Source organism: Ursus americanus, chromosome 4, assembly GCF_024610735.1.
Source record: "Ursus americanus isolate L20-20 chromosome 4, mUrsAme1.1.p, whole genome shotgun sequence".
NCBI lineage: Eukaryota > Metazoa > Chordata > Mammalia > Carnivora > Ursidae > Ursus > Ursus americanus.
Window position 1 is genome coordinate 30,834,127 of NC_142130.1, and position 27,261 is coordinate 30,861,387.

The following is a 27,261-nucleotide window of genomic DNA, read 5'->3' on the forward strand; positions in this document are numbered from 1 at the left end:
GGCCTGCCAGCTAAAGCCTCTCTCACTGCCCAGGGTCAGGCCAGAAAAAAATCCTATGCGGGTTTGTAACCAGGATTCGGGCTCCTCAAACACAGGCACACACACAAAGCAGGAGAAATACACCCAAATATTAACGGTGGTTTCTCTCCATCAGGGCTATCCAGTAGAAATGTAATGTAAGTCACATTTGTAATGTTAAGGTTTTTAGCAGCTATGGGAAAAGAGAAACAGGTGCAATTCATGTTAATAATACATTCGAGTTAAGCCAATATGTTCAAACTATAATTTCAGGCATATAAGTATTTTTAAAGTTATTAACAGTATATTTGATATTGGTCCATTCGGTCCAGCCTTGGAATGTCATGAAGAGGAGGTGTAGCTGTGGCAGACAGGCGTATGGGGGGGTGGGCACCGGGCCGGCCCTCAGCCACCTCTCTGCCGGCTGTGCTCCCTGCGTGGTCTGAGCAGCACCGGAGCAGAGCCGCCCTGCCCCACTTGAAAACATGCCGTGCTTTCTAACTAACTCTTGAGGCTTTTCAAGGAATAAGTGAAACAAGTTTCAGCTCCGGAGATGGAAGGAAAAGTCAAAGATGCAGGCCAACTCTGCTCTGTGCCAAAAGGTGAGTGTTTGCTGTTGCACTTTGGGACTAAAGAAAAAAAAATCCTTATTTGCAGCAGCATACATTGTCCTAAGCTCGTAGGAAGCACTGGCAGGACAGTTAGTTAGTCGGCAGTGTGGCTGGTTTGGAAACAGCGGCCATGAGAAGGTAGCAGAGAATTGGCCCTAGGGCTGGAGGCACCGTGGAAATAGAAAGAACCCTGAAGTGGGTGTCAGCACTCCTCCCCTCCCCCTGCCCTGCATGTGACCTTGAGCAAGGCCTTTCAGGCCTGGGACGTGTCTGTGTCTCCACAGACAGGGGATTCAGTTAGGATCACAAGATGATTCCTGAGACCCGTTCCAATGAAAGCGTGTTGTGATTGCCTCCGGAGGAAGCATTTAAGGGTCTGGCAGTCCCAAGGTGAATTTGAAGAATGACTTCCAAGTGGAATCCTGGGACAGCTGGGGCCAGAAGAGGAGAGAGCCTGCAGTGATCGTGAGGAGTGGCGTCAGGTGGAAAAGCACTGCCCTGGAGCCCAGCACCTGAGGAGGCAGGATTCGGTGAGAAGTGCCTGAGCAGACAGCGTTAGCAGACACAATACTGATGATCTTGTTTTTCCAGTGGAAAAGTCCTTTTTTGTCTGAGGCAATGTTTTCCACAGCTCCAGGGGGCTGTGGTCATTTCCTAACAAGATTTTTCCTATTTCGTGCAGCTGTGGTCTGGCATTTGCGACACCAAGTGTTTTTAAGCTGAACCTCACTTGGGTCCTCCAGGGTGGAGGGCTGGGGGGTAGAAGCAGGCCCAGTGCATTCTGTGCTGTGTCCGAGGGCCTTCCAACTGCAGGTACGCCCTTTCCCCCAGTCCCTTGGAATCATGGTGTGAGATGTGTAAAATTACAAGGTGCGTGAGGTGTAAGGACCTTGAAAGGCCATTTAGTGTAATCGTATTTCATAGGAGGGGAAACCACCAAGGCCTGTCCACTGCTCTTCCTCCTTTGCAGATGTGGGGAGTGAGGTGTCATGGGGGGGGGAGAGAATTTAATTTGCTGTGAATGGTTTAATATGTTTCAAGACTATATTTTTACTTCTTTATCACCTAATACCTCTTTCTCGGTTTCCTGATTGCTCCATTCCTGTCCTTTGGCTTTCAGTGTTTATTAGAGATGGTAGATGGAATACATGGACATGCAGATTCATTTAATAGACACTTGCCAAGAGCTTTGCGCTGCTGACGATGCAGGATAAGTAAGACACTGGTCCATTGTAGCCTGGGACATTTGCTTTCCCTGCCAACCACAGCCCAAGGCAGCAAGCTCCATTACATTCATGGAAGGCCCTGCTTGGGGAGCTTGGAGGAGAGCTGGTTTGCCCCGTCCAGAGCAGGTCAGAGATTGCAGAAGGAGTGCCATCTTAGGTTGGCAGACGGAGATCTACTTGTATATGATAGGAACTGATATTTTGTTTATTTGGTAAAGGAGTTGAATTCAGCCGGCGATGTGGAGAGGTGTTTGTATTTAACCCATGGTTCTCAGGCAAAGGCCATGAGAAACAGGACCTCCCCAGGCTCTGGTCTCACAAAGTTCTGCCTCTGTCTGCAATTATGCAGCGCCTTTCTCACCTTATCTTTCTGGTACTCGGTTTACACTGCTGACGCGATGCTCCTGGCTTATTCACAGCCTAAAAGCCTCCGCCAAAGCCTTTCTCATCCCACCAAAGACACAGACCGTGGGGAGGAAGAAGAGCAGGACAAGCCAAGGCCATGACTGAGTGTTATTCAGGAACCACAGTGGGTCTGGGGATTCCCTTTCTACCGAGGCTGGGTCAGAGCCTGATGGGAGTGAAAGTTAATCTTCTGGATCTCTTTGAATAGAAAGTCAGTTTGAAAATGTCAAGCACCCAGCACAGTTAGTCCTTTCTCCAGGTTGTCCTTTACTTTTAAAAGGAGCACTATTCAAGCCCTAAATCTCAACTTCTAGCCTCTGCACAAGTGGAATCAGGTAGCCCCCTGAGTACTTGAGCCTGGACCCTTACACTGAGGCCTGGGCTCTGTGGGGGGCAGCTAGCCAGCCTGGGACTCAGCCCCAGAAAAATGGCCCTAGGTACTGAAGGTTTGGGGGTGTTCGTCCTCTGTGAGTTTAATGCATCTTCTTCCTGAGAGCAGTTCCTAACTCTTTACACTTAGACATTTAAAAGATGACAACTCTTTAAATACACAATTAGATTGGGGCTTTGATTCCCAAGCTTGGGTTTCTACCTGGCAGTTGTCCCTGTATCTGGCCCACTGCTCTCAACTGCCTTCTTTTTTGTGAGCTGAGCTCTCTCTAGGCTCTAGTCTGTTAATGGCCTTCCCCATCCCCCTGAGGCACCATATGCTTAATGACATCCTATAAAGAGGACGGATCTCCCTTAGCTGTCCTCTAACTTTTGGAATGCACCATCCCCTCCGTAGTGTTGGAAAAAAACAAATTAAGCTTGAGGCAGCCAGAGAGCTAATGGACCTGACTCTCCCAGGGAAGGAGGAACAAAGGCTCCGACCCTTTGCAGCTCCCGAAGATCCCAGGGAGAGGTGATCAGTCTCAGGCCCCTAACAAGCTCAAACTCACCAGCTCAGTCATTGTCCTTTGCTCACCTCTCCTGTGTTACCTGAACTGTCTTCCCCAAGCCACCTCCAGACACTCTGAACCCAGAATTTATCTCAGGGGCAAGACATGCTGTCTTGTCTTCGTAAATCACTAGAGTAACATCTCGAAACTCAAGGCGGTATAAACCTCTGCCATTTGGCCTATGATGAGCTGGTATTACCAGAAACATTTCCAGTGCAGATTATTTTAAATGAGAGAATTCTTTTTTATTGTGTCCTGTCCACTCAGATCATAGACTGATTATTATTGACTATTAATGGACTCCAACTATATTTCTAACACATGAGGTTCCCGCTCAAATATTTCCAAACTACTACTTTAGATGAAATACACATACAGTAATGAGTCAGGTTTAGGAGAAATGGCTTACCCTCCAAATCTTACATAACTGCACTATAATCTTGGCTTTGTTCCTATCCAGATACTGGGTTGAACCCTGACAAAACAAGCCAGCCGATTGAAACTAAGATCCTATTTGACTGTTTCCCCCTCCCAAGCCTCCACCCCCCACCACACACACTAAATTAGCACATTTCTCAGGCATCATTCAGAACAATGGTTCTCAATCCTGGCTGCAATTAGAATCATCTGGGGAGCTTTAAAAAAAAAACAAAATCAATGCCCAGGCCCCACTCCAAATCAATTAAAATAGATTTTATGGGGGTGGGCCTCAGGCATGGGAATTTTTATAAAGCTTCCCTGGTTATACCAATGTTGAGCCACAGACGTGAATCACTGCTTTAGACATGAGCAAAATTGATGATTATAGGTTTTGTTTGCACAACAAACTTAATTTAATATTTGTATAAGACTTAACATGGTCAGGCTTTCAGTCAAATAAGCCAAGAGGAAGGCATAGCTATCTAGTGAAAAGTAGAGATAGGAGCTTCAGTCCCATCTAGATTACGCTACCTGGATTGTTGGAGGTCATAAAACAGTAACAGAAACAAGTTTGGCCAACTAAGTTTCCTATTTGGCATGTTTCTAGTAGAGCCAGGGCTGTATGAATGTGGGAGGCAGTCATGATTCACGCTTTATTCTCTCCATTGAGGAGCCTGGATGAAAGCCAATGGTCTATGTGCAGCCCTGGGGGGTGGGGGCGACTGAGAGGGGACTCGGGACACAACTTCCTCCCGCTGACACTGGGACCACGGACGACTATGGCATCTTCTGGAGAATTCAATGACGGCCTAAAGCATCCGTTCTGAGGATGTTTTCCTAAGCACCGCATCCCCCCAGCACACACACCCTGGGCCAATCCTGCCGGCGACTCTGTGTCCTGGGCACCACCACACTCCGGAAGAGGCGTCCTGGCTGCTACAGGTCCGTAGCTTCCCTGCTGAGGCAGAGCCTGCTTTCCTGGATCTGCTCGCCAAATTCATGTGTCCCCAAATGGTCCTTCTCGCAGAGAGGTCCGATCTGCAAGCCTTACAACGTCTTCGTTGCTTTAAAAGAATGGAAGAAATGTCTGCTTCTAATTACCACATTGACAGCTCCTTTTTTCTCTCCTATAGAAAACAGACCTGGCTCCTTTTGAAAACTTGCAAATATTTCACATTTGTTGGGAGCGCAGACTTTTTTTTCCAGGTTTTTGGAAAGCTGAAGTCACCGACACATGGCTGCTGGGTGATATTGTTGCTGAGTGCAAACATCACTTGTTCCTAGCCCAGCCAGACCTGCCTCCTCAGCCCTGCTGGGGCCCGGGAAGGGTAAGCATGCTGTGCCACAGTCCCAGGGGCTGTGGGAGTGGTATTTTCTGTCTGTAGTGACCTCAAAGAGAAGAACTGACCAGGTAGAGAGTGGTCTGTCTTGAGCCCTGTCCCCACCCCAACTCTGTCCCAGGCATCGATTGATTCTAGGTCAGACCTCTATTTAGCATGGGATTAAAGAAACACCTTGGGACCCTTTGGGACTAAAAATGGAATGGCATAGATCCTGGGATATTAGGCCTCTGACCTGCTTCTCTGTCCATTCTGAGTCTGGTCCCAGTTACCATTTGGCTCCCATTAATCTGTTGGACCCTTTTCTATTAAGGGCATACATAGAGCAAGATCTAGTCTGGGGTAACTGGCTACTGAGGTCAGGTGCTTTGGTATCCTGTTCATTATTGTGATCACCTTGGTCCCCGGGTCAAGTCTACAGCTGTGCGTCTTCATGATGATCAAGTGTCATGGGGATTGCAAGACTATTTACAATAGACACCAGAATGTTAGCAGGAGACGGAACCTCTTATGCTACAGAGGGGACTGTGAGTCTCAGCCAAGACAAGTGACTTTCTCAAGGTCACACACTAGTTAAGGCCAGAGAGAGGCTGAGAATCCAGAAATCCTAACTCCCAAATCAGTGTTCTTTCTGCCACCTTTTGCTGTCAAATTTTAATGAGAACCAGAATCCATGTATGATTTGATCAACATATTCATTTCCAGAAGAGAGGTCTACTTGGGGGAAATAGCATTATTAATAGGATGTTATTTGGAATAGACGGAAGGCTAGTCCCGGGTTTGTGCCGAAAAGAAATGGATGAAGCCAAGCGTCAGAGGTAGGAAAAAGCCATGCTGAGAAAGCCACCCAGAGAGACGCTCACTCCCCACGGTGGGCCCAGGGAAGACCAAAGCAGCCAGGAAACTTTCTGTAACCATAATGGGTAGTCAAGAAAGAAGCGAGGCTCCGAGAGGAAACCAAATCCCTGACTTAGAAGTGGAATTATTCTGAGAAAGAAGAGAGAAATCAACAGAGGGAAAAGTTAATCCCTTCTTAACTGCTCTTTGTTCCTGGACATAAGCTGAAGTAAGTAGGAGGAATTTCCAGCCCAGAACCCCCAGTGAGAAAAGTCTGGTCAGTTTAACCTACAGCCAGTCCAAGAGAGGAGCACTGCACTGACTTAAAGGAACACTGCCATTTTATGGTGAAAAACCCCAATGTGGAATGAAGCTACAGTCGTGTGTTTGTTCCCAGGTCAGCCCATGGCCACAGCTGGTGGGGGTGAGGGGGGCTTCCCTTGGTGCTGGGCATGGGCGACAGAGTCTGTAGGGGCTGCTGGCAGGATATGGCTGTTCCCCCCCTGGACTGTCTGGAAAAATACCAGCAGGGAAATTTGAACTTGGCTCTTGAATAGGCTCATTTTGTATATCAGTGTAATCCGAGCACCAGGCAAGCCCTGGGGCCTGGTCTCGGGTGACTTGCCCCTTGAACAGCTCAGGAGACTGCCAAAAAGGGCTGTCCACTCAGAGCCCAAGCCTGGTGTCCACTCGCTCCAATCCAAGCAAACCACGATGGGTGACTAGAAAACCATGTCTGATGGGCTGGAAGTCAATCCTAGGGCACAGCCCTCCACTTCACACAGGAACCAGTGTCCTATTTGATGGGATTCCTAAAGGCATCTCGGTAACAAAGAAAATGAGCTCAAAAGAAAATTTCTGAGAAAATGGTGAGGTTTGTATCAAATCAAGAGTGAGCTGGAGGTCCATTAAGTGTAGCCCCAAGCAGCCCCTCAGGACCCCACCCTTGGGGCAGTTGCCCCCACAGCAGGTGCGGACCAACTGCCTGGGGACTTTTTCCACTGAAGGTCCTTCCCTCTTCCCTGCAGGGCAGGATCAGAGCTGGCAGGTGCATTCCAGAGACTGAGAGTGGAAAACCCGGTCTCTCCTTGTGTCCTCAGTTCCGGCCACTGCACTGTGGAAGTCCCCCATTCCCCCCAACATTCTCCGTTCATTCCCAGATTCTGAATAACAGCACTGCAGAGCAAGGGTGTATTATGAAAGGCACAGTTGCCCCCTCAAGGACTCTGAAGGAGGACAGGCATGAAGAGAAGAGTAAGGGGTGAAATGAAGTTCTGACGTCCTCTGCAGGCAGCCAACCCCCATCGCTGTGGTAGCAGCAGGAGGTATCTCTTCTCTTCCAAGCGAATCCTGAGTTGGAGAGCACTGGTCGATGGCCTCAAAGCTATGACGTTCCACACCCTGAGGAATACTCAGGGCCCCCTGGGACAGTGCTGGTCAGTCAGCATGGACGTATGGCCCATCTACTCTGTTACCTAGCTCTGGGTTGGCACCGGGAAACCTTGGGGAGGAAGCCAGACACAGCCCCATGCTCATGGAATTTACATTCTTGTCAGGAAAATGGACAGTAAACTGAAAATCACAGGTGCAACAAGTGTGAAGGAGACAGGAGGGAACAAAGGAGACGGGAGGGCCGGGGAAGGCCTCCCAAGGAAGTGACATAAATCTGAGATCTGGGGATGAAAAGTCATTAGACAGGGACGCCTGAGTGGCTCAGTCATTTAAGCATCTGCTTTGGGCTTAGGTCATGATCTTGGGATCCTGGAATCAAGCCCCATGTCATCGTTGTGGTTGGGCTCCCCTTTCAGTGGCAAGTCTGCTTCTTCCTCTCCCTTTGCCCCTCCCCTGCCTCGTGCACATACACACACTCTCTCTCTCCTGCTCTCTCTCCCTCTCAAATAAATAAATAAAATTTTTTAAAAAAAAAGTCATAGGTAAACAAAGGAAGGTTGGCAGGGACTGTAAATTGTCCCTCAATATCCATCTCCTCTTATTTCATAATCACAGAATTTTCAGTTGAGTACGTGGCTTCTCAGAAAATGACTACATTTCCAACCCTTCCCTACAGCTGGCTGTGACCTGGTATAAAGTTCAGAATGATGGGGGAGGGGCTGGCCCTCCCAGTGCTCTCCCATTGCCCCTTTGCCCCTCTTTCCTAGGAGCAGCACGGGAGTGGTGGGGAGGCTTCGTGGAGCCTGCAGGGGAAGGGAAGGCCCTCAGCGGTAAGACAGAAGGTTCCTGGGCCTGTGACGACTTCTCAGACCAGAGCTGCCATGCCAGCTTGGCGTTTTATAAGAGAGAGAAATCAACGTCTATGTTGTTTAGGCCATTGTTATTTCGGTCTCTGCTGTAGTAACCAAAGCAATATCCTAACTTATACATGGTCTTAGGGAACAGCAAAGGGTTTTTTCATATCTTAACTTCATCTGATCTTCCCAAGAACCCCATAAGTAGGGGACTATGGTCAGCATTTTAGTGTTAAAGAAACTGAGGCTGAGAGAAATGATTGTCTTCTCCAAGGTCACACAGGGGCGGAGCCAGGGACTCACAACTCAGGTCTTGATCCTTCCAAGTCCCGGGAATAGGCACTGTGCCATGCTGCCTCCCTCTCTCTAGGACGGGTTTTAGTGCTTCCTCCATTCACGGGATGAGTTTTCACCAAACCAACCGCACTTCAACTTCCCCCTCCTCCCACCTGCCAGTGTAGCCACCGGCTCACAGTCTTGATTGCACCTGCCCTGACCAGCCCCATCGACCTCTGTGGTGTGGTGCTTTAAGGTCAGGGCTGGAAGACTATTGTCACTTTTCTCAGGGAACCTCTTATGTTTTACTCTAAAAGGGAATACTTGAAATAATCCCCCCTCCTCAGCTTAACCTGCCTTCCCTTGTGCGAAGAAAGGACCCAGGAATTCTTGATACCAGCCCTTGGAGAGCCCAGGGAATCCTCTGCTCCCTCATTAGGGCAAGTTGCTTCTCTCCTTATTACCTCTTTTCACAGAATGATCTCACAGTTCATTCTAGATCTAGACTTCTCCTCCAGGCTCTCCTCAGGACACTGTTTAAGAACAATTCTGTTATTTTATCTTTTGTTAGCTCTTGACTGATAGCAGGAGACATTGTGGGCTGAGCCATGTTCACAGAAATCCTCAGTGGCTGTTCTACTGAGGTGCTCCTCAGGTTATGAATCACCTCTGGGGTACAGCATCTGAATAATTCAGATTTTAAAATACTGATTTTTCTTCCTCACAGCCAGGAGACAGCTTTACACATGCATTTGGCTTGATCAGGCCATCTTGTGCCTCACGCCTGTAACTTGCAAAGATTTCATGCGGCCTTCAGTGTGCAGAAGACTGGAGCAGCCAGGGATGCTCAAATGGACACCCCTGCGGAGCCTGTGGCTTCATGTTGGACTCAGGGGTGGAATGGGGGTACAGGCCTCATCCTGAGCATCGTCTCAAAGGAGCAAAAATCCCTTAGCTCAAGCAGACCTCCTCTGGAAGCCTTCCTCTTTCCTTTCATGAAGTGCCTTTCGGGTCCCTTTGTTACTGCCCTGAAAAATCCAGCTCCTCTGTCTGTACTGCTACTTCTCTCTAAGTGCTCTTCTCTTGACTTGTCATATTGCTTTGGGACAAGAGGCTGCTCTTAATTGGTAATAATTCTGAGGCACCCAGAGGATTCTTTAAAATGTTTTGGAAATCTTCTCAAAGGATGACTGAGACTCGCAGATGGCCCCTTCCTCTTCCCATCCCACACCTTCTCCTTGGGTGATTCGCACACTCCCACAGTTTCACCCTCTGCCCCTGTTCCCTAGAGGCTCCTCGGTCTGCATCGTGGGCAGTTCCCTTCCTTGAGCTCCCGACCCACATGTTCATCTTCCTCTGGATCAGCCTGAATGGTCAGCCTCCCCATACCCCGGATGGAACTCACTGTCTTCACCCCCTATCCTGTTCTCTCACTCGGATGAGGGCTCCACCCACCCAGTCACCCAAGGCTCAGCATAGCCATCTGCTCACTGAATTCTGGCAGCTACTTTTTAATGTCCTTTATGTCTATTCTCTATATTTACTTTCGTTCCAAATAGTCTCCTAACTGGTCTGCCTTACAGCATTCTTGTTCCTCCAAGCCACTTTCTACACTGCTATAAGAATAATTTTCTACAATGCAAATTTCATCATTGTGGGATTTTAGAATTCTTTCAATGGCTCCCTCATGCCCTCAGAGTAAAATCTAAATTCCTCGGCAGGGCCGTTTGAGGTCCTTCCTAATCTGGCCCTGCCTACATCTCTCTTTCTCTCCCTCCCACTCCCAGACACTGTCCTCCCAAATTGCTGTGTTCTCACATCCCCGTGCTTCCACCCGGGTTGTTGCTCTGCCTAGAGTGGCATCCCCTCTATCTCCTTACCTGGACAGTTTCCCCAGGACTCAGTTCAGTCGTCTCGCCTTTCAGGAAGCCATCTGACCCCCCAGCAGCCTCTGCACGCTTTTGGACACACACTCCACCAGCTTGTCTGAGAACTCCTTAAGGTCGGAAACTGTGTCTTGTTTGTCTTTTCCTAGAGTCTGGCAGATACATTGCATGGGAGCTGGTTTGGAAAAATTTGGAAGAATTTTCTGTCACAAAAAGCTATTCTATGTTATGATACGGTGACGGTAAATAAGTGATAACATAGAAGCTTGTAGAAGAGATTCCTACAGTGGGTTCAAGGAGGTTAAGCCAAAGGACCTTTAGGTCCTTTCCAAATCTGAAATTTCATCATTTGAAAACACTGACGTTCATCCAAAATGTTCAGCCGTCAACATAAGGGGCAAATAGGTCACTTTCTCCAGAAGGGGAAACAAGCCAACACAGTCACCATGGCAGTTTCACAGCACTTTTAGCCTAAACATTTCGGTATGTGGGGACTTCTCTGTCTCCCTTGGAACCTAAATCTCAGCTTCTGCCCAACTCCAATTCTTGGGAGGAAATCAAAGGACAAGAGGATGAACTGGTGTTCCAAAAAGGAGAGAAATTCACAATCCTCCTGGACTGAATAAGTCCATTTGATAAAATATTGTTTAGCTGACATAAAGAATAAAGTAGATTTATATATACATAAAAGATATAAGTCAAAAAAAGAGCAAATTAGAGAATACCATAGGTGGTATGATCACGTGCATATTTTTAAAAAAGAATATATGTAAGTATTATGTGTAATTTTTCTGGATGGAATTATAAGAAACTGTTAACAGCATTTACTTACTTTGGGGGAGTTGTTATTTACTGTGGACAGTGGGAATGGGAGAAAGTGACTTTCAATGTTCATCTTGTATGTTTTATGTTTTATGTCAACTTTTATGTTGCTATTGCTTTCTAACATCCTGTCTTTTTAATGCCAACAGAGTTTACCTAGATTGTGGGATTAGGCTGATTTTATACTTCTTCTTTATAGTTGTCTATTTTTAAAAATCTAATAATATTTCTTTTTTTTTTTTTTAAAGATTTTATTTATTTATTCGACAGAGATAGAGACAGCCAGCGAGAGAGGGAACACAAGCAGGGGGAGTGGGAGAGGAAGAAGCAGGCTCATAGCATAGGAGCCTGATGTGGGGCTCGATCCCATAACGCCGGGATCACGCCCTGAGCCGAAGGCAGATGCTTAACCGCTGTGCCACCCAGGCGCCCCAAAAAATCTAATAATATTTCTTATTCCTTAGAGGCTGGAGAAAAGGGGACGGGGGCTAACCTGGCCACAATCGAGACAGATTTGACTAACTCCAATTCTAAACATGAGAAAGTAGAGTCAGGGAAGCAGAGGGCTGGGGAAGGGAGAACCCCTTGCCTGAGATCATTCTGTGAAAAGGTGTTGGAGCCAAGAACAAAGACCAGATCTTCTGGGTTCCAGAGTGACTCCTCCACTACACCAACAAGAAAAGGGTGGTGGGGAAGGGAGTTAACATTTGCAGAATGCCTACTGTGAAGGCATTTTATACAGTCACCAGCCAACTTCTGTCCTTAGAAAGCCATAGGCGGTATGAACAGCAAGATGCAACTTACCATGAACTTCCTAGAACTCAAAGTCCTAAAGCAGGCACAGAAGTTTACTTTCTGGACCCAGAAGAAAACACAATAAAAATGGTACTCATGCAAACTCCCTTACCATGTATCTTGGGAGTCTTGTTTTTCCTGGGGATCCTTTTCACTGCAGAAACTTATTTGTGAAACACAATGCTGGTGTCTCAAGGAGACCTTTCCTCTAGTGATAAGTGAAGAAGGTCTAGTCTGGGCAAGTAAGGGTTAACCTGGGAGTCAGGGCCTGCTGCCAATGAGAAGGTTTAGAGCAGTATTTTTGGCCACTTTGATATTCTGGTCCTCTCTCAGTCTTCCCAGATCAGCTCTTCTCTGCATCCCTGGATCTTAATCTCTGTGTTCCTCACTTCGGACAAGTAACCTGACCCTGGTCCTCAATTGCTTATGGGATAGAGTTGGGAACTTCAGGGACAGGAGTTGAGGTTTGGAATAGCCACCACGGGGAATGGGACCCGAGACCAACTGATAAGCCTCATTGTTCTTCTAGCTCTCTCAGGATCTCCAGTTTTTCAGGGACTGATGGGTCAGGCAGGATCGATTTCACACATCCCCCACCCCCCATTAGCAGAGAGAACTTGCCAGACCAGTGGATCAAAGTGAGCCCATTTCCCAGTGGGATGAATGTCACCTCACCATTCTGGGCCCTCTCCCAGGTGGGCAAGATCTAAGACATCGCTCTGAGTTTGCTGTCTTTCCTCTGTTGTTCATACCAGCTTTGATCAAAGAGGGGCATTGGCAGTTAGTAATGTCTACTGCATCTCGGTTTAGGTGATGACTTCGATTGGAATCAAAGGTAGCGAAGTTCATGTCGTAGAAAATAAAAAGACATCCTGTGAGCAAAGCCATTCTGCCTGAGAGACGCATGAACCTTTATCCGGGTGCCAACCTTTTCATCCCACGGAAGATTGGAGGTGGATGTCATTTCATTCACAGGTAAAAGCAGGGAGTTGTGTGTGGTAGGGCTCTGCAATTTTCCAGTGACTCAGCCTGTGCCCTTTTGGGAGAGATCTCAAAGAGGGGGTGAAGCATACGGGCTTGCTTTCCCAAGGTGCAAGTGGTGTTTGTCTCGGGGGCTTGTTTTAGAAGACAGGTGTTGGGAGTGGAGTGAATCCAACTACTTGGGTCTGGGATATTTGTATCACTGGTCCCTGTGAGACCCCTCTCTTGGATTTATTTACTTCCTTATTCCTTTTTTTTTTTAAGATTTTTTGTTTGTGAGAGAAAGAGAAAGAGAGGGAGCACAAGTAGGCAGAGCGGCAGGCAGAGGCAGAGGGAGAAGCAGGCTCCCCGTTGAGCAAGGAGTGTGATGTGGGGCTCAATCGCAGGACCCTGGGATTATGACCTTAGCCGAAGGCAGATGCTTAACCAACTGAGCCACCCAGGCACCCCTTCCTTATTCCTTTTACTCCCCATCCTGCCATTCCATTCCCCTCTCTCACACATAACGATTTTTGTGTCTATGTTCGTCCTTTTGTTTGCATGTTTTCATACAAACAGTATTTGTTTGCAGCATTTTTAATTTATGTAAATATTCTATGTCCTTGTTTCCTACCTTTTTCCACTGTTTCTCCCCCTGTTCTTTCCACTGCCTTAAACATCCGATTGCTCTGTGTACAACTAACTGATCATTTGCTTCAGTCCTCCTGCCTAGTACTCCCTGGTGTGCGTTCACTAGATTTTATCTCTTGATCCCGATACTGCTGGAAACTCAGATGGCCCCCAAATCCCACCACAAGTAACTGTGCACAAAACATGTGTACACGTGTCTCCGAACCCAGCGTTGTCTGAGGATTTCTTGGGCTGTATACCTACTGGAGGAATTGCTAGTAGGCTACATGGAAAAGGTGACTCATAACGCCAGATCATTCCCCCAGCACGTTTGCCGACGCACTTCGCTGATGTCTGTCTTCCCACCAGCAGCGTGTAAGCGCTGCCATGCCCCACATCTCTGCCAATGCTTGGCGTGACCCTTCTTTCTACATGTTGCTAATATAAAGGGCAGACAGTGATATCTTTGTTGTTTTAATTTGCATTTTTCATACTTAGTGTAATGAACCGGCTGCTCACAACTCTTTATCTCAGAATCTGCTTCCCAGGAAAATTGACCTACACCAACTTGTCCACTTTTAGAGTTCTTTCTTCTGTACGATGTTTGTTTATATCCTTCCCTACGTTTTCTGTGGCAGTCAGAAATGCTTGAGATCCTTGCATATCCTTCATATCAACCCCTTGTTCGTTTTAAGTGTTACGGATCTCTCTTCCGATTTCCTCATCCGTCTGTTAACATTGTCCAAGGGGTCTTTTGCTGATTAGAAATCCTTAGGTTTGATGTAATCGAGTTCACAACATTTTGTATTATGGTTTGTGTTCCTGAAATTTTGTTTTAGAACAGCTTCCCCGAATCACAAAGATATATCCCTTCACTTAATTCTACTAACTTTATTTCTACTGTCTTTCTTTAACTTTTCATACTCTGGTCTTTTTTTTTTTTTTTTTAGAGATTTTATTTATTTATTTGACAGAGATAGAGACAGCCAGCGAGAGAGGGAACACAAGCAGGGCGAGTGGGAGAGGAAGAAGCAGGCTCCCAGCGGAGGAGCCTGATGTGGGGCTCGATCCCAGAACGCCGGGATCACGCCCTGAGCCGAAGGCAGACGCTTAACAACTGCACCACCCAGGTGCCCCCATACTCTGGTCTTTAAACTGCCCAGAGCCCTCTTTGTGTGTGGTATTTAGTAGGGATCCAATTTTTTTTTCCTCCATATAGTAAGTCAGTCTCCCAAATGCCATTTACTAAATGCTCTACCCTTCCCACAATGATTTGTGGTGCCACCTTCATTCTATTTTAAGTTCTGACACTTACATGGGTATATTTGAGCTGTCTCTTCTGTTCTGTTGATCTATTTGTATGTTTTTTCAATTACTATTTTCATCAGGTTAGCTTTATAATATATCTTAATATCAGAGAGGTTAGGAGCCCCTCTTCTCTCTCCTCTTTAAAAGTTGACTTAGCTGTGCTTGTGTCTAACCTGAGTGTCTTTCTCTGTTCTGTCCCACCATAACTGTGAACATAAGTTTAGTTCAAGTGTTTTGATTGAGCTGAGAGCAGTGGGCCTGCCAGCCAGCACTCCAGAATGATGACTTGTCATCAACAATGCACACAGAGGCACAGGGGAGAAGCTTCAGGATGGAGTCAAGCCAAGAGATGATATCAGGCCTGCACTGGACACTAGAAAGTCCTGACAATTCTCTGCAAAGTGGAATCCAATCTGATCCAAGAGAAACAGTCAAAGGCACACAGGTCTTAATGAGCCTGGGAACCTAATCAGAGGCAGTAACGAATGATATTAACAGTACAGTCTTGCCAAGGAGAAAACCCTCTCTGCGTCCTTGGTGGCTTGGCCCATGCCTCTGAGGATTACGAAGGCCTGTCAAAAGGTTAGCTCATTGCGACCTTGTCTCTCCACTGCTTCTGTAGCTCTTCCAATGCACTGTTCCCAAAACCTCAGCTTTCAGGCATGTAACATTTTTGTTTTGTGATAATTAGGAGACTGTGATCAGGCCATGGTTAGTCATCCGTGGTGTGAAGATGACGGGTGCTCCAGCTCTGGAGGTGCTTACGGGTTCAGACACGTCAGGCTACAGTTAAAGACAGAAACTGATGAGGGAGAATGAGGTGACTCATCATTAAAACCTTGAAAACCAAGTTCAAGGAGAGGGCCAAGGCTTTCCAAATGTAGAATCCGCTTTCTGGTGGTGCTGAGGCTTCACCTGGGCATGGGTTATGCTGTTAATGTCCATTTCCTCCTCACCAAGGACTGTAAGGCCAGGGGAATCAGCTCTGTTTGGTTTAGTCTGAACAGCTGACTTAGCATTGACCCAATTCTGCTAGATCTGTTCTGGGTGTTTGTGTCTCCCCACCCCCTTACCCTCGTGATGTTCTCATCTTCTGATGCTGGATGATGCTCATGTCCCTTCCCTTTTTCAGAACTCTTACTTCTAAAGAAGTTCATGGTCTTTGAGAACAGACATTTTCAAGTGGTTTGTATGAATGGTGTTTCTTCCCCCAAGTGTCTCTGCAAAATGCCGGTATTGGCTGCACACGTTGACATCCATGTGTGTGATGTAATACACGAGTCTGATTGCTGTGGCCCCATGGCTTGATCTGTGTGTGTCCCTGTCCTGCACCCATGCTGGATCCCACACTGTGGGAGGGAGGGGAGGTCTACATCATCTGCTCCCTTTGGAGAAGGGTCACATTCTGATTAGGGATCGACCTGGGCAGTGCCTTCATTTGACCTGTGTAGCAATTCTGAACCCCGGTGGCCTTAGTGCTTTGCTTCTCTGCACCTGGGGAATAGAGCAAAGGCCTTAATCTCTCCTCTTCATTCACCCCTCTTTTTTTGGTTCTGGGCATATGTTGAAAGCTCAAGGAAGTCCATTAACTGCCCTTCTCTTTCCTTTAAGTCTTCTTTAAATGCAATGGTCAGTATTCAGAATCTCTAGAGGCTGCATCAGAGACCAGAACTGTGTCTTGAACAAATTCAGGCTTGGCTAAACTGACATTTAGTGGACTTTTGGGGTCCTTACTCTGAGGGCTATAGGAGGGCTTTAACCAATGTTAGCCTGCCTAGAGTGACAGAAGGTAGGAAAGGGACTGGGGATGGCTTCCTTTCTCAGAATCGGTGAGGGAAGGAAGCAGGCTAGGCTGTGTTATAAGAGACCTAATGTGATTGTCCAAGAAGAGTCCATTCAGAAGCCCTGGGACCCAGCACATAGGTAGGTAAAATATTCACAGAAAGAGACATCTCAATGATAGGGACCAACTTGTTGACTAACCCCTTGGAAAATTAGATCACCCATTCCCCATCTCCACTCTCTTTCCCCCATCAGTCCCAGCTCTTCAGGAGGAAAGAAGGATCTCAGTCCAGCCCTTGGTCATGCCTTGGACAGGACGCTGGGTGGCCTGAGAGTTGTTCGCAGTCTGCTCTAGTGCCAGTCAGATGCTGATCAGATGGGGCAGCAAGACAATGACCTTGTTTGGGGCTTTGAGGGTCCTGGAATGTTCCTCTACCTCTAAAGATTCTGCTTGTCCACATGTCTTATTAAAACTAGAGAGTCTGTGGCCCAACTCTAGAGGCCTGTGAAGTCACCAAATACTTCGGCAGAGATGCTTCTTACAAAAAGAGCAATTGCATCCCACAAATTGGCTTTCCCATATTTGGTCTTCTCCCAGGGATATTAAATATAACTTTTCATATGTTGCAGACTTCATGTAGCAGACCATGTGGCCAACAGACTTGTTGGCATGGGCTCTAAATTTGGCCTAGCAGTCCCTGAGGGGATCTCTGAAAGTTAGGCTGTACTAAAGCACTCTGAAAAAAGTGGGATGTGGGTGAGAACAGGTGGGCAAAGGCAGAGATGGGCCCAAGTAGGTGTGTATCGGGTTCCTCCCTCTAGCCCACCGTTTCTGCTCCTTGGCTACAGCTTTCTCCCTTCAGCTTCCGGGGAGCTCAGTTCAGCTCTTGTCAACTTGGCCAGACCAAATGCAACCAGCAAGAGCCGTGTTTCCAGGAATGGCACTTGGGAGGCACTCTGCCATGCCTTCTTGTGATCTACGGTGGCCGAGAAGCTAGTGAGGAAAGGTACTTCTGCTCCTTTATGATTCAGAGGCTCTGATTTTGACTTGCGAAAGCAGGGGAAGAAGACCTCAGGACAAGGTATCCATGATAATGCACAGAAGGATTGCAGATATAAACTATCCACAGATAGTTTATAGAAAAGACGCATAGGCTGGCTAAAAAAGAAAAGAAATGCGAAGATAGAAACAAGCCTCAGGCTCCACTATACATTTGCTAAACTGGTGTCCCCCCGACTCTAAATTTCCAACCCAGGCCAGCCCACTGCACACCCAGGGATCCTCCCATTCACTCTGTCTTACATGGAGCATTTGTCTTAGCTTCTGCGCAGTTCTGCTTCTTGGCTTCATCTTGCAAATCCTCTCCCTTGACTCCTGTCCTATATCCTGACTGTCTCAGTGTCCCCAGTTTGACAGGGCAAAAATGACTACAAATGACAAAACTCAGTGACAGCACAGTTCCATGCTGGGGAAAATGGCACATTTAAATGGAGTTGGAGACCTTACAAATCCATTGCATCTTTCTGGAAAGTAATCTGGCAAGAGCAAGAACTGAGTCCTAGCCTTGATCCATTCATTCCATCTAAGGAAGCACATCTGGAACAAATAAACACAAAGGGATGAAAGAACTATTGGTACAAAAATAACCATGTTGATGTTATTAATACCAATGAACTAGAAATGATACAAATATTCACCCTGAGGAAAATTATGATGTACCCACATAAGGGACACAGCATTACAATTAAAAGTGACAAACACGAGGACCTTTGACACAAAAAAATCTGCGTTTGAAATAATACTGGAGAAAAAACACACTGAGAAGTGTGTCCTCATACTGATGGTACAACGTGAAAACTTGACAAGCATTGGAAGGGAATGAACAGAAACATAAGCACATAATAACATGCAATGGGTTTTTGCCTCTGGAAAAGCTGTACAAGTTTATTTAAAAAGTGTGCCCTAAATAAAATGGAAGGTGGGAGGACAAGACCACCTTCTGGTAGGTGTTCCCATGCTGGCCTGGGTGACGGGTGTGGTTTCTTTTCCTGTTGTTTTGTTTTTGTCCCGGATGTTCTCAGCTCAAGGAGAGGGCAGGAGCTTTTCTAAGATCTCTCACCTCCGTGGCACTGCCTTCCACCCTCTGCTTCTGCTACCCAGTAGTTTGGTCTGCAGAAAATCCTTGGTTTCCTTTTCCCTCTCCTAACTCATTTTTCAAAAATCAACCCAAGACTGAGAGTGGCTCAGTTAGTTAAGCATCTGCCTTTGGCTCAGGTCATGATCCCAGGATCCTGGGATCAAGCCCCGTGTTGGGCTTTCTGCTTAGCAGGGAGTCTGCTTCTCCCTCTCCCTCTGCCTGCTGCTCCCCAAACTTGTGCTCTCTCTGTCAAATAAATAAATCTTAAAAAAAAAAAAAAATCCACCCAAGCCAAGAGCCTAGTGGAAACCACCCGGAGGGATTTGTCTGCAGCAGGGGGTGGTTGAGATGGCCCCAAACCAGAGGTCAGAGGGCCATGGTTCTAGCCCTGTCTTTGCCACCACCTTGCTGGGTAGTCGTGGGCAAGTCATTCTAGACGTGGGCATGTCGGAGCCATGGTTTCTTTACCTGGAAAATGGAAGTGTTAGAGCAGGTGGTTTCTAAAGTCCCTGGACATTTCTATGGCTCTATCTTTATTGACCCAGGACTACGAAGAGTCCTGAAATGGAATTCATGTCACTCTGAGGCTGAGCACCAGGTCTGCCACCCAGAGCCAGCTGCCTAGAAACACTGGAGGCCCGGGTCCCTCTCACTGTAGGTGCAAGGGCTCATCAAGAATTAAAAGAAAAAAATTTTTTTGCATGTGTTGGTCCTTCATTGATTAGTAACAATTAATAACAATTCAATGTTTCTTAAAAGCGTTAAGGGCCTGACGTTTCCAGCAAAAAACTATTCATACCAGAAAAGCCCCCCTTGACTCTGGGTTCCCAGACCCACAAGACACTGACCAGCTCTGAAACAGCTTATGGGGTGGCCATGATCTGAGTTTGGTGTCAAACTTTTCCTCTCATTGTGCCTGCCCAGAGAACCAAGCAAGCTGAATGGGAGTGGAGTTGCAGGAGCTTTGGCTAACCAGAGAAAGAGCACTTGAAGCAAGTCAGAATTCTTCCAGGTACACTGTGATCAAGAAGAAAAAAGTTGGTGAGAGGGAGTTAGAAACTAAGGAAAAGTGGCTGGCTGTGGTACGCAGGGAAGGGCCTCACGGACACTTCATCCCCCAAGTCGAATGAGCCTATCTGTCTTTGTGCAGTGAAAAGTGGATGATGCGGGGCGGACAAAGGGATGGGAAGAGGGCAAAGCTTTTGTCTGCTTTTGACAAGATGAATGGCCTCTTGACTGCTTCAGTGGCTGGGCTGCCATAAAAGAGTAGGTAAAGCTCTTCTCACTAAGAAGAGGGGTGCTGCGGCCCAGGAGTGTCCTGCCGGCGGTAAGATCTTATGGGACAATAAATAGAGCCTATTTTACAACATGGAACTGTATGAATTAGTTTTCACTAAGTAAAAAATCATCCCCCAAAGTAGCTTAAAACAGCGACCATTGATTTCAGTCTTAGTTCTGTGAGCTGGCTGGGCAGTCCTGGTCTGGGCCAGCTTGGCTGAGCTCTGTTCTTGTGCATCTGTGGTCAGCTGGGGAGTCGGCTGGCAGTTGAAGGATTGAGGACGGCCCCACTCACATGTCTGGCGGCTAACAGGCTGTTAGTAAGAGTTATGGAGCAACTGGGCCACATGCCTCTCATCAGCCGGCAAGCTAACATGGGTTTGTTTATGTGGCAGCAAATTTCCAAGAGCGGCAAGAGAGGAAGCTGCAAAGCCCCTTGAGGCCTACACTTGAAACTTGTATGTTGTCACTTCCAAAGTATTCTATTGATCAAAGCAAGACACAAGGCCTGCTAGAGTGACCAACAGTTCCAATTTGCCTGGGACTGAGGGGTTTCCCAGGACATGGGACTCTCGGTACAAAAACTTGGAAAGTTCTGGACAAACTGGGACAGTTGGTCACTCTAATGGTCAGCCCAGATTCAAAGAACGGGGAACTTGCCCAGGTATTTCTCCAAAGAAGATACACAAACAGCTAGTGAACACATTGAAAAATATGCACTAATCCTTAGAAAAATGTGAATCAAGCCACAATAAGATATCACTTCATACCCATTAGATTAGCTACTATCCAAAAAACACAAGAAGTGTTGCAGAGGATATGGAAAAATCGGAACGCTGGTGCATTGCTGGTGGGAATGTAGAATGGGGCAGCCATTGGGAAAAACAGCATGGTGAGTGATCAGAAAAATGAAACATAAAATTATCATATCATCCAGCAATTCCAGTTCTGGGTATACATCCAAAAGAATTGAGAGCAGGGGCTCAAACAGATATTTGCACACCCATGGTCACAGCAGCATTATTCACAATAGCCAACAGGTAGAAAGTAGCCCAAGTAGCTAATGGATAACCCAAGTAAGAATGAATTGGCAAAATGGGGCACAGACGTACACTTGATTGTTATTCAGCCTTAAAAATGAAGTTCTGACACACGCTACAACTTGATTGAACCTTGAAGACCTTACGCTCAGTGAAAGAAGCCAGGCGCGGCATGACACCTGCTGTGTGATCCCACTTCCATGTTCTCCCAGGAGAAGTCAAATGCATGGGGATAGAAAGTAGAATGCTGATTGTCAGGGGCTCCGGGGAGGAGGGAAGGAGTTAGTGTCTACTGAGCATAGCATTTCAGTTGGGGAAGATGAAAAAGTTCTGGAGATGGGTGGTGGTGACGGTGGCACAATGTGAATGTATGTCATGCCACAGTGCTGTGCATTTAAAAATGCTTCAAATAGTCAATTTTATGTTAAGTGTATCTTACCAAAATAAAAAAAAAGGCACACGGAAATGAGCTCCCCTAGAAATGAGAGGAGCTACGAACTCTTGTGGCCACTTTTTGCCATCTGGCACAGGGGTGAGCAGGCATAGAATCAAACGAGGCTGAACGACTGCAGCCCATCGTAGTCTTTGAGGAGGTGTGCTGGAAGACGGCAAGACACCCAAGTGTTGGCTATTTTGATACTCTTCCCTTTGGGAGGCAGTTGTGACTTGTGGCTATTCATCTGGGGAGGGAAAAAGAGGGAATGAAAGAAGATACATGTTGACGAGTGGAAGTGGCGGTGAGGACATGTGGTAAGACTTTGGAACCGACCAGAAAAGTCAAATAAAATCAAAATACGTCAGAACCTTAAGGAATCACTCACCTGTTTAGAGGGGTCCCAGTTGCCTTTTCATGCCTCCTCGACGCCCCTGGCAAACTGCAGCTGACAGAGCAGACTTTCAACAGGGACACACCCGAGGTATCCCAGGAGCAGGGCTCCTGGCAGCCTGGCTTACGCGCTGCCTCCCCCTCTTCGTCCCTCTCTGTCTGGTGTTCATGGGAAACTCTGAGTGTGCCTGATCCTCTGGGCCAGTGGTAGGAGAAGCAGACGGCAGGAAGGGGTGAGGAAAGGCAGTGGTGCGTGTGGGTGGCCAACCAAGGAGCCGAAGGAGGCCAGGAAGCAGATGACCATGAGAAACAACCAGACTCCCAAGAATGCTGTGGCTGGAAGGGACTTAGAGAGCCTCTCGTCTCCTGTCCCCATCGGAGGATGAGGAAAATGAATCCAGAAAGCTTTAGGGACTTGTCCAGGGCCACCTGCCCAGGTAAGCGGGAAGTGTCACAGCTCGTAGCTGGGACTCAGTGTTCTCGTTTCTAAGCTGGAGCTCCATTCTCTGCCTCCAGTGGCTTCCCATTTCTCACTGAATCTTCTCCATGATAGTCACCGGATGAGGGAGTGGTGGTGACGGTGTCTTCACTGCTCAGATGTGATCTATGGCAGGGGAACCAGGCCCTCTGGTACACACATACACACACACACACACACACACACACACACACACACACACACACACCTTCTAGCTCCCTTGGCCCTGCCATGTCTAGTATAGCAGTGTACCTGTCCTCTTACCAGCTTTTTAATTAAGGTATTCTACTATATTTCCCAGTCAATTTCCCCACTCAAGTCCATGGGGAGAGGTTATTTTTAGGTGTTACAAAAAGTACAGTGCAGACCAATTCTTTCTTCTCAGCTCAGTGACTAAGATTTAGCTTGGTCTGGGTTTGTTGTTAACACTTAAAGGTCAATGGTGGGTGGGCATAGCTTGTCTTGGGAGACTGGAGTGCTGGGGGATTAAGTGGGACTGATGCCATAACCCACTCCTTTTTTTGGGGTAGGGGAGGAAAACTTCTTAGAAAAACCCCAATTGAGAAGCATGTGGTGAATTAATTTATTGATCCTATTGCCTTTTCCAGCTGAGAAGGTTTCAACAATTGGTAAAAGCTAGTAACAATCCCACTGCTCTCTGCAATGTCCAAGACTCGCTGTGGTGCCCTGGGAATCTCAGGATGTGAATCTACACACATTGATTAGGGACCTGCTATGGACAAGTTACTGGAGGCTTTTCAAGAGGGGACAGGTACAGTGCCTGTCCTTGAGGAGCTCACGATCTGGTTGCAGGGAAATAAGGCAAGGATCCAACTCAAGACAAGTGGACAAAATAAGGGCTCAGGAGGCACCAAGCGCTTAGTATCTGAAACACAAGTAGTGGAGAGAACCAGAGAGCAAATGATCTGGAAATGCCAGCTTGGCTACCACCATCCTTTCCCTAATGCTTGCCTGTTAAGCCAGTGCCAGAGAAAGGATCCAAGGCTACCTTGAGACATCAGGTCAGGCCAAGTGGGGAGGAACAAGCCAAGAAGCTGGGAGATGGAGCCGTGGGCTGAAAGTTAGAAAGGCAGGGAGAAGCAGAACAGGAAGCCAAGCATTAAGTGGGGTGGAACATTATATTAGTTAGGAGGCAGATTTAGCTGCATGGGACAAAGACCCAGAGTAACTGTGGTTTGTTTAAACAAAATAGAAGTGTGTTTCTCAAGTAAACCCTGAGCTGAGAAAATGGTTCCACTAGTGAATCATCAGGGGCATGGGCTTCCTTTCTTGCTCCGTCATCTCTGGGTTGTCCTCATTTGCATGGTTCAACATGGCTCACCACCACATCCACACTCCAACCAATGGGTAGGGGGCAAGGAATCCTGGCCAAGAAGCCTCCTTCCCTTTAAAGGCGAAGAGATTGCCCTTGCCATGTCCACTCACATCCCATTGGCCAGAATGTGGTCACATGGCAATGCCCAGCTACAAAGGAGAAGGGGGTAGTCATCTTTATTGTGGGCGACCAAGTAGTCTACTAAAGTTTCTACCACCATGGAAGAAGGGAAGAATAGGTATTGGAGGACACCAAGCACTCTCTCCCACAGAGACGTGGGCTCTACACAGAGTTTATCCCTCCCCAAGAAGAGTTGGACCTCGCTGATTTTACATAAGCAGGCACTCTGTCCCACTCCGCTCCAGGGAGAGCCTTGCCTTCTCTTCCCATTTAGTAGGTGAGATGGCTCTGCCCTCTAATGTCCCACAGAGGCATCCTCCCAGTCTCCCTGAGCCCTGGGTGCAGATGCGTGACACTGAGCCTTAACCCGATGCTCTGGTTCCCAGTTGGCATCTCTATGGCGATGGAGAATGAGAACGGGAGCCAGGCTGGCATCATTCTGCGTACGTAATAGAGCCGGAAGAGTTGTGAAACCCAGGAGGTTCTGCAAGGCTGTTCTGCAGTAAATACTTGTTACAAAAATAAACCCATCTTGCTATTCAACAACAATGAGCAATACCCTAGGGTTGCCAGTGCCAGCAGTACTCATACGTCTCTGGGCACACTGCTATGGGATACGGGCCAACCCATGGCAGCACTCGCAAGCACAGCGCTCTCCCTGACAGCCTTCTGTGTCTCGCTACAGACTCAGACCGCCTTCAGGTTTTCAGCAGATGAAAGGTTAGGACTGCAGCAGGTAGACAGAAGTGTAAGTCCTACCTTTGAGTCAAAACCAAAACCAAACAGTAATTGGCAAGGTAGGGGATGGGGAGCTCGACTGCAGCTGGGGTACCCAAAAGATGGAAGGGTTTTCATACACTCTGCCTTTAACAGGAGCCAATGGTTGGGAGTTAGCTTGAAAATGCTAATGTGAAGCCAGGGGAGTATCCAGGACAAAAGGGGTTGTTGATCCTGTTTCAGATCAGAGCAACCTATGAGGTACATTCAGGAAGAAGGCTCCAGAATGGTAGGAGAACTCAACACTATGGAGATGACCAAACTGAAACCCTGAAGCCTGGTGGAGGCCCGAGACTCATGACCATATTCACATACCTGAAAGGTTGTCATGGGGATGAGGGAACTTGTTCTGTGTGGGCTCCAAGGGGAAGTTATAGCCTGGCCAATTCTTTTTCAGAATAGAATTAGGATTGTCTAGAAATGGAATGCTCTCTCTCTCTCATGAGAGAATGAGTTCTCCATTGCTGGGGTTTGAAAAAGGCTGGGTAAATCTGTATATGGGATTTGGGGGCAGAAATTCATGCTTTGGGTAAAGACAGGACTAGTGGATCTCTTCCTCTTCTTCCAGACAGAGGAAGAAGTAGCCTCCCCCCTGAGCAGGGAGCCTGATGCGGGGCTCGATCCTGGACCCTGGGATCATGATCTGAGCCGAAGGCAGATGCTTAACCGACTGAGCTACCAAGGTGCACCCATGTTTTGCTTTTTAATTACACTTCTTATTTGGAGATAATTATAGATGTATATGCAGTTATAAGACATAATACAGTGAGAGCCTGTGTACTATTTACCCAGTTACCCTCCATGGTAAGACTTGCGAGACTGTAATACAGTCTCACAACCAAGATATCGACCACTCCAACAAAGTCTGTGCTTCCTCAGTAGGCCCTGCCCTTGAGGAGCTACCAGTGTAAAGAAGAGTAGGACACATACAGAATCAAAAATAGTGCAATTTGGGGTATAAGAGAACCAACTAAGTAGGACCAACCAAATGCCATGGATGACCAGAAGACGAAGAGATCGCATCTGCTTAGAGATGTCAGGAGAGGCTTCCCAGGGGAGCTGAGATGGCATTGAACCTTGAAGGAAGAACAGGAACTCAACAGACAGAGGTGGGCATTCTTAGTTAAGGACCTGTGGCCATCCAGGGTTATTAAGAGCTCGAAGATAAGTCTCTCTGTGAATGACTTCCTCTGGTTGTAGATCTGCTACAACATAACCTGAAAATGCCAAAGAAGTGAACATAGAAGCTCAAAGAATCTTTGGCAGCCTCTGGGCTGTGCTTCATGCTGTTCATGCATGTTCATGCCGTTCCTACTTCCTCCGTAGGGCCCACGCATTACAAGTGCTTAGCATGTGCTGTTTAGCCTGTGCCTGACTGAAGAAATGAATGAATAGATTTCTGTCCCTGTTGCTCCAGATCTGCTTTCCTTCCTGCTTTTTCTTGCTTTTCTTTCCCATTAGAGCGTGCAAGAACATGAAAGCAACGGCATTGGTTTAATTTGGGCGATTGCCTAAAACCCATGTGGTTTCCTAGTGTTATAGGTTGAGCATGTGATGCTGATGAAGTCTGAGGTCACAGGGGCCCCACAAACCCCCCAGAGGCCAGTACATTTTTTTTCCTCTGTGGCTACAGGTCCTACACTGCATCCAGGGTGCACTGCTATTCAAAGGAATCTCATAATCCACAACTGGTCATCTTTTCCTTACGCATTTTGATAATCGAGCCCGCAGAGCAAGTCTCTGTACTTGGTTACCTTTGCCCCGCCTCACCTGCCTCACCTCTGGGTTTGCGGTATGAGAAAGGAATGTATTTCCTGGAAGCAAAGAATGGCAGAGCTTGGGGTGTTGAGGAGGGAAGACTCTGATTTTAGAGATCATCTGGCTCCACCCCCTTATTTTAAGACTGGGAAATAGAGGTCAGGAGGGGGCATGTCCTGCCCAGTGTCATCTTGTGAGCCACTGTGCAATGGGGAGCAGAGCTCCAGCCTCTTGGCTCCTCTTCCGATGTTCTCTCCAAGGCATCCAGCTGTCTCCTCCACCGACAAAGCCAGCCCCTCTCAAGCCTCCTACCCGTGGCCATGTGCCAAGAGTTTCTAATGCTTATGACAACACGGCATAGGAATTAGGTGTACTTAGTTTTCCTTATGTACAGAAGCGTAAAAAAGATCAAAGCATTTACAGTTTGATGATGTTCCCGAATGCAAGTTCAAATTGCTGAGTTAAACAGCCAGCAATTTTTTTAGGGGGCTTTCCGGAGGAATTACTCAAGATGGAATTAAACCATATTTGCATTTGGCTCCTTCCCATTCCCTCCCACTGCCTGGAAAGGGGAGGAGGGGCGAACCAACAAAGAAAATCGTGAGAGACTATGGCTAATTACAGATTTTTACCTGCCTGATGTTCTTTTGCTTTGCACATTAATTAAATCAAGACCAGGTGTCTTGCAGATGGGTTAGCTGCTGGCTATCAGAAGAGATTAATAGATCCAGCAAACGGGTGGGGAAAGGGCTCTTGAGTGTTATGGGTCATTGATGCTGCTTCTCTCAGCAGAAATCAAGAGGGAGAGAGAAAGAACTTGAGGTGAAGTGGCCTAGTTCATTAGAGATGTCAGTAGCTGCTCATGTGTTCACTATCTCCAGAGCCCCTGAAAGCAAGCAGAACCCCCTAGCCCCCAGATCTGGCCGAGCCATTAGATCAGAAGAAAGTCAGACCTCAGATTCTTATTCTGAGGGAAATTGGTTCAGGGTTTGGGGGTTTGTGACTGG

The 27,261-nt window shown here is 47.3% G+C and overlaps 1 long non-coding RNA gene across 2 annotated transcripts in view; it reads left to right on the forward strand.

The window, feature by feature from the left end:
- Window positions 1-878: 878 nt before the first annotated feature.
- The window catches only part of LOC123802199 (uncharacterized), a 67,146-nt gene continuing 40,763 nt past the window's right edge, over window positions 879-27,261 (forward strand). For both annotated transcript variants that reach the window (XR_006782455.2, XR_015724175.1), the window contains exons 1-2: window positions 879-1,159; window positions 12,634-12,798. This is a non-coding gene — a long non-coding RNA (uncharacterized LOC123802199). The remainder of the gene's footprint in view (window positions 1,160-12,633; window positions 12,799-27,261) is intronic.